General features: G+C 43.9%; 1 protein-coding gene across 3 annotated transcripts in view; it reads right to left on the bottom strand.

Annotated features, from left to right (window-relative positions):
• The window catches only part of POT1 (protection of telomeres 1), a 72,081-nt gene extending 71,938 nt beyond the window's left edge, over positions 1 to 143 (bottom strand). The window contains exon 1 of one of the 3 annotated variants that reach the window (XM_083574492.1): positions 4 to 143. The gene's annotated coding sequence lies outside the window, so the exon portion shown is untranslated. The remainder of the gene's footprint in view (positions 1 to 3) is intronic. The other 2 variants (XM_083574495.1, XM_083574494.1) reach the window with 2 other exon arrangements.
• Positions 144 to 10,730: the final 10,587 nt, after the last annotated feature.

The following is a 10,730-nucleotide window of genomic DNA, read 5'->3' as shown; positions in this document are numbered from 1 at the left end:
AACCCAAGTTTTGAAGGCCGGTCAGGCCTCACAGGAAGGCAAGGCAGGAGCGACCCCTTCGCCTTATTTACATGGCAAACCGGGCCCGGGGACTGAGGGGAGTTTTAAGCGCTTCGTGGGTTGCCGGCCGCGCGTGCGCAGCGGCTTCGTTCTCCTCTATGGTTCGCGGCGCCTAGACGTTACCAACGGATCAGGCGCACGCGCACTGTGCTAAACTGAAGCTCCGCAGCGCCGGGCAACGCGAGCCGCGTTTCTGAGGCTTGGGCGGGGGAAGAAACGGTTGGAAGGGAGGTTTGAGTTCCTCCAGCTCTCTTTTTCTTTTGGACTACAACTCCCATGAACCCTAGCTCGCGGGCCCAGTGGTGAGGGACCATGGGAAATGTAGTTATGTAGCTGGAGACCCAAGTATATGGGAAACAACTGGTTGAAATGCACAAATGAGATTCTTACTTAAATCAGTGGAACTTGCTTCTCCTGAGTAGACATACATAGGATTGTATTGGGAAATGGGTGCACAAAGACAGGAATATTTATTTATTTATCTACTTATAGGTGTATATACTGTAGTTTTAATTCTGCCAGTGTTAAACTGTCCATGTTGTGCTATTCTAATAGATTGTTGAATATTATGTTTTATTATGACTTTCTGTATTGGTTCAGATTGTTATAAGGTGTGTGTTCTTTGCTGTATATTTTGTTGTTTCCGAAAACCACCTTGGGTATTGTTATATGGGAAAGCAGTATACAAATTAAAAGTGAAATGAAAACTGTAATTTTAGTTTTTTCTGTGTTTTTAGCCGTTCTTGTTTTTAATCTTGATTCAGGTAGGTAGCCGTGTTGGTCTGACGCAGTCAAAATAATAATAATAATAATAAAGTCCAGTAGCACCTTAAGGACAAACTAAGTTTGTTCTGGATATCAAACTTAGTTGGTCTCTAAGGTGCTACTGGACATTTTTTAAAATTTGTTTTGAATTTGTAAGCCACCTGGAAATTAATAATAATAATAATAATAATAATAATAATAATAATAATAATAATTCTGTTACAAGACAGATCAAAGAGTCCACACAAATTTGAGCTTTTCATATTATTTATTAAATTTGTTTACTGCCTTTATCTGAAGATCTCAGGCTGGTTCACAGCATAAAAATACAAAATAGGGCTATCAGCCACAACTCCAAAATTTCTTTCATGAATAGTTACAGCCAGTTCACATCTTATCAACGCATGTATGAAATTCGAATCATCATCATTATTTAATCCCAACACACACCACTTAATTATGTTCAGTCTCGCCCATTAAATAGCTCTTTCTTTCCTCATCCATCTGCAGTTAGGAAAGAATTCCTAATCTACTTTGGGGGTTGCTGTTAAGAAGAGTATTTAAACGGTTGCAATTATCGTTCAATCTAATGAAAGGGGTAGAATGAAATCTGATTAACTTGCATCCAAATTCTTAGAATGTTTACTCAGACGCAAGTTTTGCTAAACTCAGTTGAAGTTCCTTTTGCATAAGCATGTTTATGGCTGGGCTGTTGAATAAAATAATTTCCCTACTTACTCTGTGTAATTTTGATAATGTATTCGGTTTGTGTAAACATGCATAATTAAGTTGATCTAGTAATAGAATAGAATGTTGGGTTGGTTTTTTTGGCTGTTCCAGGATGTTCTCCAGAATTTCAAGCTCATGGTTAGCAATAATGCGCAGATAGTCCTCAAATTCTGAACCTTCTTTTGCAAAAATAAAAATTAAAAAATACAGCTGCATATTTCTGCATTGCAGAGGGTTGGATTAGATCAGGCATCCCCAACCTTCAGCCCTCCAGATGTTTTGGACTACAGTTCCCATCATCCCTGACCACTGGTCCTGTTAGCTAGGGATCATGGGAGTTGTAGTCTAAAACATCTGGAGGGCCGCAGGTTGGGGATGCCTGGATTAGATGATTCTCAGGATCCCTTCCAGCTCTATGATTCTATTATATCTATGAACTGCACACCTAAACACACTAGGTAGGGGGTGAATCCCATTGGACATGGACTTAAATAAGTATACAGTGAACATCCTTAGGACTGTGCTATGTGTTATAAACACCTTTATATAATGAAGGCTACAATCCCATACACATACCATACACTTACAGCTGGTTTTACATCTAATCTACTATGCATAGGATTATGCATCCTAGAATCAACCAAATAATATTGTTCAATGTAGTTGCACATACTGCAGTGTTTAATGTTTGCTACATTTACCGTATTTTTCGTCCCATAGGACGCTCCGTCCCATAGGACGCACCTACTTTTTTGGGGGGGGGGGGGAAATAAAGGAAATTCCCCCCCTTTATTTCCCCCCCAAAACCAGGTCGGGGAACAGTGGGATGGCGGTGCTGTGCCTCCCCGCTGTCCCCCGAGCTTGTGGGGCTGGCCGATGTCTGCCCGGCGCGAGGGGCGCTCTGCTTCAGGGCGCCCCGCGCGTCGGGCGGCAGGCTACTATCCACAGCATGGAGAGCCCTGTGGGAACTCCCGCAGGGCTCCCCACGCTGCGGATGTCTGTCCTCCGAAGGGCGCCCCGTGCTTCGCGCTGCCGGCTGCCGCCTGCAAGCCATGCGTGCCCGGGGGGAGATCCCCCCGGTGCGCAAGGCTTGCCGACACCTGCGCGAAGCACGGGGCGTCCTCCGGAGGGCGCCCCGTGCTCCGCGCTGCAGGCTGCCGCCCGCAAGCCGTGCGCGTCTGGGGGGAGATCCCCCGGGTGCGCAAGGCTTGCCGACACCTGCGCGAAGCATGGGGTGTCCTCCGGAGGGCGCCCCGTGCTCCGCGCTGCAGGCTGCCACTTGCAAGCCTTGCGCGCCCGGGGGAACTCCCCCCGGGCGTGCAAGGCTTGCCGACACCTGCGCGAAGCATGGGGTGTCCTCCGGAGGGCGCCCCGTGCTCCGCGCTGCAGGCTGCCACTTGCAAGCCTTGCGCGCCCGGGGGAACTCCCCCCGGGCGTGCAAGGCTTGCGGATAGCTTCCTGGAGCCTGGAGAGCGAGAGGTGTCGGTGCACACCGACGCCTCTCGCTCTCCAGGCTTCAGCGAAAGCCTGCATTCGCCCCATAGGACGCACAGACATTTCCCCTTCATTTTTGGAGGGGGAAAAGTGTGTCCTATAGGGCGAAAAATACGGTAACTTTCAACAGAATTAACAAAATGGATGTGCTACAAAATTGCAGTCCGCTGCTAAACTATTTAAGGCTTCAATTTTATTCACACTAATTTGGAAGTAAGTCCTATTGAAGTCAATGAGGCTTTTTTTCTGAGTAGGGTTGGATAGGACTACATGTTTAAGACACCAAGAAAACCTTCATGCTTACAAGAATGTAGCAGAGTAATGATGTATTATGAAATCTTTAGGAGCTGAACTCTTATTTTTTACCCAGAATTTATGGCTCCAAAGAACCTAAATATTTAATATGTCTAGTCCAGGGGTAGGTAACCTAAGCCCTGTGAGCAGGATCCGGCCCAATCACCTCCTAAATCTGGCTCGCAGACAGTCCGGGAATCAGCGTGTTTTTACATGAGTAGAATGTGTCCTTTTATTTAAGATGCATCTCTGGGTTGTTTGTGGGGCCTGCCTGGTGATTTTACATGAGTAGAATGTGTGCTTTTATTTAAATGCATTTCTGGGTTATTTGTGGGGCATAGGAATTCGTTCATTTTTTCCCCAAAATATAGTCCGGCCCACCACATGGTCTGAGGGACGGGGGACTGGCCCATGGCTGGAAAAGGTTGCTGACCTCTGGTCTAGTCCTCCTTTTCTGCCAGTTAGGAATTAAATCAGTTCAGTTTCACTAAGCACTGAAACTTAGTTTCATGGTCTGTGACTATAAGTGCTGGGAGGTAGACAACCTAGGGTCAAGTTATTTCTCAACTGTTATTTCATTCACCACAACTGTGAAACATAGGATTGTCAAGGAAAGTCAGTGGAGGAAATGTCCTATTAAGTTTCATTCTGAAATGTAGAGGCCGAGTACCATAGGTAAAAATTTCCCACACGCTTATTAGAAATCTTCTGATTGCAAAAGCTTGCTTAAAGCCCTCTGTCACAAAAGGTTCTACAAAATGGATTCTTTTTATATTTTGTTTGTTAAAAGAAATCTCTTGTCACTCACAGCGGCAAATGCATTCAAAAACCATTAAACCAAAAGCACGGGGGCATTTCAAATGTCCAAATTAATTTTAAAAAGTGGTGTGTGTTTTAGTGTGAGCATATTGAGTTGGAGTAGTTTGTTCTGCAAAGCAAGGAAGCCTATATTGACCTAATGGTTCAGAAAACAAATAAAAAACGAGTAAATAACAAAATAAATCTAACGTAGGGAGAGGGAAACGAAATTATTTCATCAAAGAATCTGCCAAGAGTATCTACAATAAATTCATTAGGGCATTATCTGAAGGCACATGAGCTAACCAACTTGCTCTAAGTAAGTAAAAGGTAAATGGACGGTTAAGTCCAGTCAAAGTCAACTAGAGGGTGTGGCGCTCATCTTGCTTCAGGCTGAGGGAGCCGACGTCTGTCCACAGACAGTTTTCTGGGTCATGTGGCCAGCATGACTAAACCACTTCTGGCGCAACAGGACACTGTGACGGAAACCAGAGCGCATGGAAATGCCGTTTATACCTTCCTGCCACAGCGGTACCTATTTATCTACTTGCACTGGCGTGCTTTCAAACTGCTAGGTTGGCAGGAGCTGGGACAGAGTAACGGGAGCTCACCGCATCACAGGGATTCGAACCGCCGACCTTCTGATTGGCAAGCCCAAGAGGCTCAGTGGTTTAGACCTCAGCGCCACCTGCGTCCCTTTACCCCTCTTTCTACATGCTGGCTGGCACACAGTGGTCCCTGACTCCCGCCACCAACTATTGTAGATTGACTAAATCTTTTGGCTGCGATAGTATTTACTCTAGTGTCACAGACAGCTTTAGGGTCATCTCTCTGCTGTCAATGTGCGGTACATTACTCGTATTTCCCCTGCCGACTCATATAAATTTGGGGAAATCTGGTTGGCCACTAGGTAAACTTATGGTCTGATGCTGCAGTACTCTTCTGATGCCCTGATGCTGATCACATGATGTTGCTGCAGGTATTGGCCCTGTTTACAGCAAGCAGTGATCAAAATTTAAATCAGGCTGGGATTCCTCCCTTCATTTACTAAGTAGATGAGCTGAGCACTATCATTACTCAGGACATTGCCTTAGAATAAGAGTTGCAGCCTATTTCTGTTCTGTGATGATGAAGCTACTTGCCCGGGTTCTTCCTTCTCTCCTGTTATGTACTGAGTTGAATAGGATCCAAAAGGCAGCATTCTGATTGGTCCTAGAACAACAGGATTCAGAATGCAGCAGTCTGATTGGTCCACAGGAGCCACCCAATCCAGCTCCATATGGAAGTGAATCTGCAACCTGATTGGCCTACAGGTGAATCCCAGAATTAGCCAATCACGTGGGGCCCATTGTGTAAATAATGTACATAAAGCAGACATTCTGGGGGAACTTCCATTCCTCCTCACCACTATGAGCTGAATAAGGAGCATGAAATCCACACTTGACTCCAAGTATATTTCACTCCCCAGTCTTTGGCCCCAACACATTTCTATGCTTTTTTAAGTATTCTTGTCAAAAAGGTGCCTGAAAGTAACCATACTTTCGTGTTTCTTACAGGAGTAGAACACTAAAGAAAAAATTCCTTTAATCCTGATGTTGATTTGTTCTATGATCTAAAGTGACGCATATGAAGATGCATAAATTCACATGCAGACACCTGGACAATAAAATCTGCTTTTCTGAGATGCATACATATCATTCATTCAACATCATCACTCAAAGTCCAGTTTTTAGTGGCGCACCATACATAACAGAACATGGTTGCAGTAGCTTAATTCTAGGCAAGATTTTGAAAAGTAGGACATATGGCAGCCCACTGCCTAAATGTGAGAATGCTAAAGGAACAAACGTCATTTGGCTTCTCTGTAACAAAATCCCGAGAGCCATGGAAATACAGCATGTGGGCACTTGGATGATTAACCACGGCAGTCCCATAGACTGAGATTGTCCCACCCAAAAGGACATCTATTGACTTCTGTGGCATAAAGTAATATAAGGAGAGTCCTGCTCAACTAGTCAGGGTTTTTTTCCAGCTGGTACTCACTGGAACTCAGTTCCAGCACTTCTCAGGTGGGCACCATGCCCATTCTAAGAGAACAAGGGAGGCGTTCATGGTGAGTTCCGGCACCACTTTTTCTAGAAAAATAGCACTGACTAGAACAAAGGTCCATCTAGTTAGAATTCTGGTGTCAAATTGATTTCATGCCTTCTCTTCACTATAAAAACCTAAGGCAGGTTACAGCAAGTGAAAAACACAGCAAGTGAAAACACATAGCCATGTCTAAAAGTCAGAGATATTGGCTTAAAGCTGTCTGGGTCTGGACCGAGGAGGAATGGTGGGGACCAACCCCCACTTCTCCTGAACCTTCCTGAGAACAGGAGGACAGTATAGATTTAGAACAGTGGTTTGCAGAAGGGCATAGTTCAGAGGCTGCAGAGTGGAGAAGCTGGGAAATATTGGAAGAGGAACAGCAGGAAGAAGAAGCACCGGGGAGAGAGAGCTGACAGACTCAGTGTCCTTGGAAAGCATTCCTGACCCCCCTCCCAAGACCAGGCAGGCATTGAGGGTAGTAGAACAGAAAGCTCAGAAGCAGAAAGCTCAAATTAACTGATGCAGGGGTGAAGGGACGATGTAGTGGGGTGGGACTTCCCTTGGAGCAATGCTATTTCCAGAGAGAGACCTCATTCCTTTGTCTCTCGCTATGATTATTGAATAAACTAATTGGTAAGAACTCTTCTCTGTTTTTCTGAGTCATTTCTGCCACCGTGTGAGGGATCTGATCCCCCAAAGCCTGGCAAAAGGTAGACATAATCATGCTTTACTCCATATTAGGTTTGGGCCATTGGACTTTAGATTATTGTTCTTTCAACATATATATTTTTCATTTGAATCTGGAATTTGGACGGCTAACCCAAGTAGCAGTATCTGGCATTAGCATACGTAAAATTTACATCGCGCTACAACTCTTCATGAGTCTTGGCATACTGTTAAATGTTTCCTATTATATTGTATGTCTAAAACAATTGTTTTTAAGAAGCACAAATGGTTAAAAAGGCAGAATTGGCTGGATGTGTTAACTGTTCCCTACTTTTGGAGCAGGCTTTCACTGCTTGGCACTTAGAACGCACTGCTGTTCTGCGTCCTGTAGGCTGGCCAGCTGGAAAAAATTATCTTGGAAAATTGGCCATATTTTTGACACTAATAAATGACTGAGTGTTGGCACGGAGTTACAGAATGCTTCTATGGTAGGTTAAAATTATGTATAGATAGACTCTAGGTTGAGAACCTAAACGATTACAGTCATACCTCTTGTTACGTTCAGTTCAGTTTACGTCTTTTCAAGTTGCGTCCCGCGGCGACCCGGAAGTACTGGAAAGGGTTATTTCCAGGTTTCGCCACTCGCACATGCGCAGACGCACAAAATGATGTCACGCGCATGCGCAGAAGCGGCGAATTGCAACGCGTGTGCGCAGACGAGCAGACGCGGTTTGCATTCCTTTCAGGTTGTGAACGGGGCTCCGGAACGGATCCTGTTCGCAACCAGAGGTACCACTGTACAAGAAATGGAAGCCAAAGTCAACAATTGGGCAAATTAAACTTCTGGGTGCAAAAATGAACATATTTTTGGTTTTGGGTTTGTTTAGATATCTTACATATAGAAGCAGCTTAAGGGTAGCTCTTTCAGGTTAATTGATTTTTATATCAATAAGCATTTGCAACCCTTTGTCAAGGTGTTTCAGCAAGAATCCTAGAGTTGGAAGGGACCCTGAGGACCATCTAGATTCAAGTCCAATCCCTGAAATGCAGGAATATGCAGTCGTCCCATTGAACCTGCAAACCTGGTGTTGTCAGCACAATGCTCTAGCCAACTGAGCTATCCAGATAGAAGTGAGCACAACTAATGCACTGACCATATCATGGTATCTTCCCAGTTCGTGAGAGCAATTTTCAGATTATGCTAACTGCATGCATAGCATGTACAAAGCCACTTTAGGCAACTTGCTCACAGCAGCCACCATCCAGCCAAAGTCAAGGGTTTTCAAGTCCCATTTAATTTCAGTTGGGGTGGCGGCAAAGTATGTGCTTTAAACTCTTCTGTTGAAATCAATGGGACTTGACAATGCTTAGCTTTGGGTCGATGGTGCCAAATGGGTATGGAATCAGTAGAGGGTTTTTTGAGTTCATTAGATTTGGGTTCAAGTCCTTCAGGAGAACTGGAAAACATTAATTTAAAATCTGAAAATGCTTTTTCCATCGTACACTAAGGCAGTATCAATGTCTTTGTTTAAAATGAGATATCTCCTTTGCTAAATTAATACACTTGCTAATTATCCTCCAGTTGCCTTTCTGTACTTGCCTAATTAGTTTAGCTGTGTCATCCTATTGTCAAACTCGCAAATGATTCAATTAATCTTATCTTGTCGTCCCAATAGCCCTCTGCTAAAATGAACAATAGTCTAGTTTTTGTTTGTATCTATCTTTGGGTATAATAAGTGCTCTGCATTCTGTTGTAATATTCCCTTGCTGAGAAGATATTTCTGTATAGTTCTTTGTACTAAAACTTCAGCTGTCTCAATAGTGACAGTAGTTTTTTTGGTTTTGTCACTGATGAAGCAGCCTGTGTCCTTAAATTGGTTACCGAAAACACTGCAAATATATATATATATGAGATTGCTTCCCATTGAGCAAATGTCCCTGTGTGATGCATATCCTGGGATTACAATAACAGAACAAAGAAAACAGTTTAGAAGCAATGTATTCTTTATTTTCCTTGCAAACTCAGGAATAAATGTAGCACTGCTATATGTCGGCTAATTAAAATCAAAATGGGATTACAGAATACATTTAATATTTAAAATTCCTCTATAGTACAGTGGTGCATCCGTTATAATGACAGGTGCTTATGGCACGAGACATTTAGCAAGAACATGCAGGTAGTAAAGTACAATAACTGAAAGCCCAATAATATAATGAGTAAATTCAATAAAGTGCCACTGTATTCACGTAAAAGTAGTCTTCCACTCTCTCTGTATTTTTTCAAGAAGCCTATTTAAATGTTACACCCCCCCAAAAAAAAAATATGGTTGGTTTTTCACCATTTAGTTCTGGAAATTTCAGAGGATTGGTGTATCTACTTTATAACTATAGTTCAATGTTTTAAAACATATACAGTGGTACCTTGGGTTAAGAACTTAATTCGTTCCGGAGGTCCGTTCTTAACCTGAGGTACCACTTTAGCTAATGGGGCCTCCCGCTACCGCTGCGCCACCGGAGCACGATTTCTGTTCTCATCCTGAAGCAAAGTTCTTAACCCGAGGTACTATTCCTGGGTTAGAGGAGTCTGTAACCTGAAGCGTCTGTAACCTGAAGCATATGTAACACGAGGTACCACTGTATAGCCATAAATATCAGTTGTGTAGGGTTTTTCATGCGTATGTGGTTAGCAGTTGATGGAAGCAATCCTTGTTACTCAACATGCTTCAATCGAATCAGTAGCAGAATGATTAACCTGTCAGGTGATCCTAGCAAACTGGCTTTCTTTTTATTTCAGTGGCATGAAATCAGAGACGTAAGAAGACAATGAGAAATTTGTTCTGGGGTGGCCCGATGTTCAACATAAAGGTAAAGGTAAAGGTAAAGGGACCCCTGACCATTAGGTCCAGTCGTGGCCAACTCTGGGATTGTGGCGCTCATCTCGCTTTATTGGCCGAGGGAGCCGGCGTACAGCTTCCGGGTCATGTGGCCAGCATGACTAAGCCGCTTCTGGCAAACCAGAGCAGCGCACGGAAATGCCGTTTACCTTCCCGCCGGAGCGGTACCTATTTATCTACTTGCACTTTGAGGTGCTTTCGAACTGCTAGGTTGGCAGGAGCAGGGACCAAGCAACGTGAGCTCACCCCTTTGTGGGGATTTGAACCGCGACCTTCTGATCAGCAAGCCCTAGGCTCTGTGGTTTAACCCACAGCGCCACCCATGTCCCTCAGGTATGTTCAACATACCTGAGGCCAATTTTGAGTTTTCAGTAGACAATGTCTACCCTGCTGTTGTAGGTTTTTTTACCTGGCTTGGTAACTGCAGAATGTCATTCCATCTTAGTGAATCGTCCGAGGTACCTTCAAAAAATTCAGCTACTGAATAAAAAGGGTGTTATTTGCATATATTGTCTATTCGGAAAGAATGTGTGATTTTGGACTTGAGGTGTCAAAAGCAGATAACGGAGGTTTTGAAAATATTTTTTAATTTGCTGCATGCTGACTCCATACGGAACTCAAAAAGTTGATTTTATCTTAAGGTGGAAGTTGGCTACATTAAATCGACGTTTACTTCTCACTACTATCTATGTGCGCAGGAGCATAGCAGTCACTCTGACTGTTTGCACTCCCGAAGTAATTTTACTCTGAACATTTTATAATCTAAAATTTAAGTGCATTATACAGTTTAGAAGTTTAAAGGTAAAGGTAAAGGTACCGCTTCCCGTACGGGCCAGTCGTGACCGACTCTGGGGTTGCGCGCTCATCTCGCTTAAGAGGCCGGGGGCCAGCACTGTCCGGAGACACTTCCGGGTCACGTGGCCAGCGTGACGAAGCTGC

Source organism: Podarcis filfolensis (genome assembly GCF_964270895.1).
Source record: "Podarcis filfolensis genome assembly, chromosome: 10".
Taxonomy (NCBI): domain Eukaryota; kingdom Metazoa; phylum Chordata; class Lepidosauria; order Squamata; family Lacertidae; genus Podarcis; species Podarcis filfolensis.
This window is presented reverse-complemented; position numbering and strand designations above follow the sequence as displayed.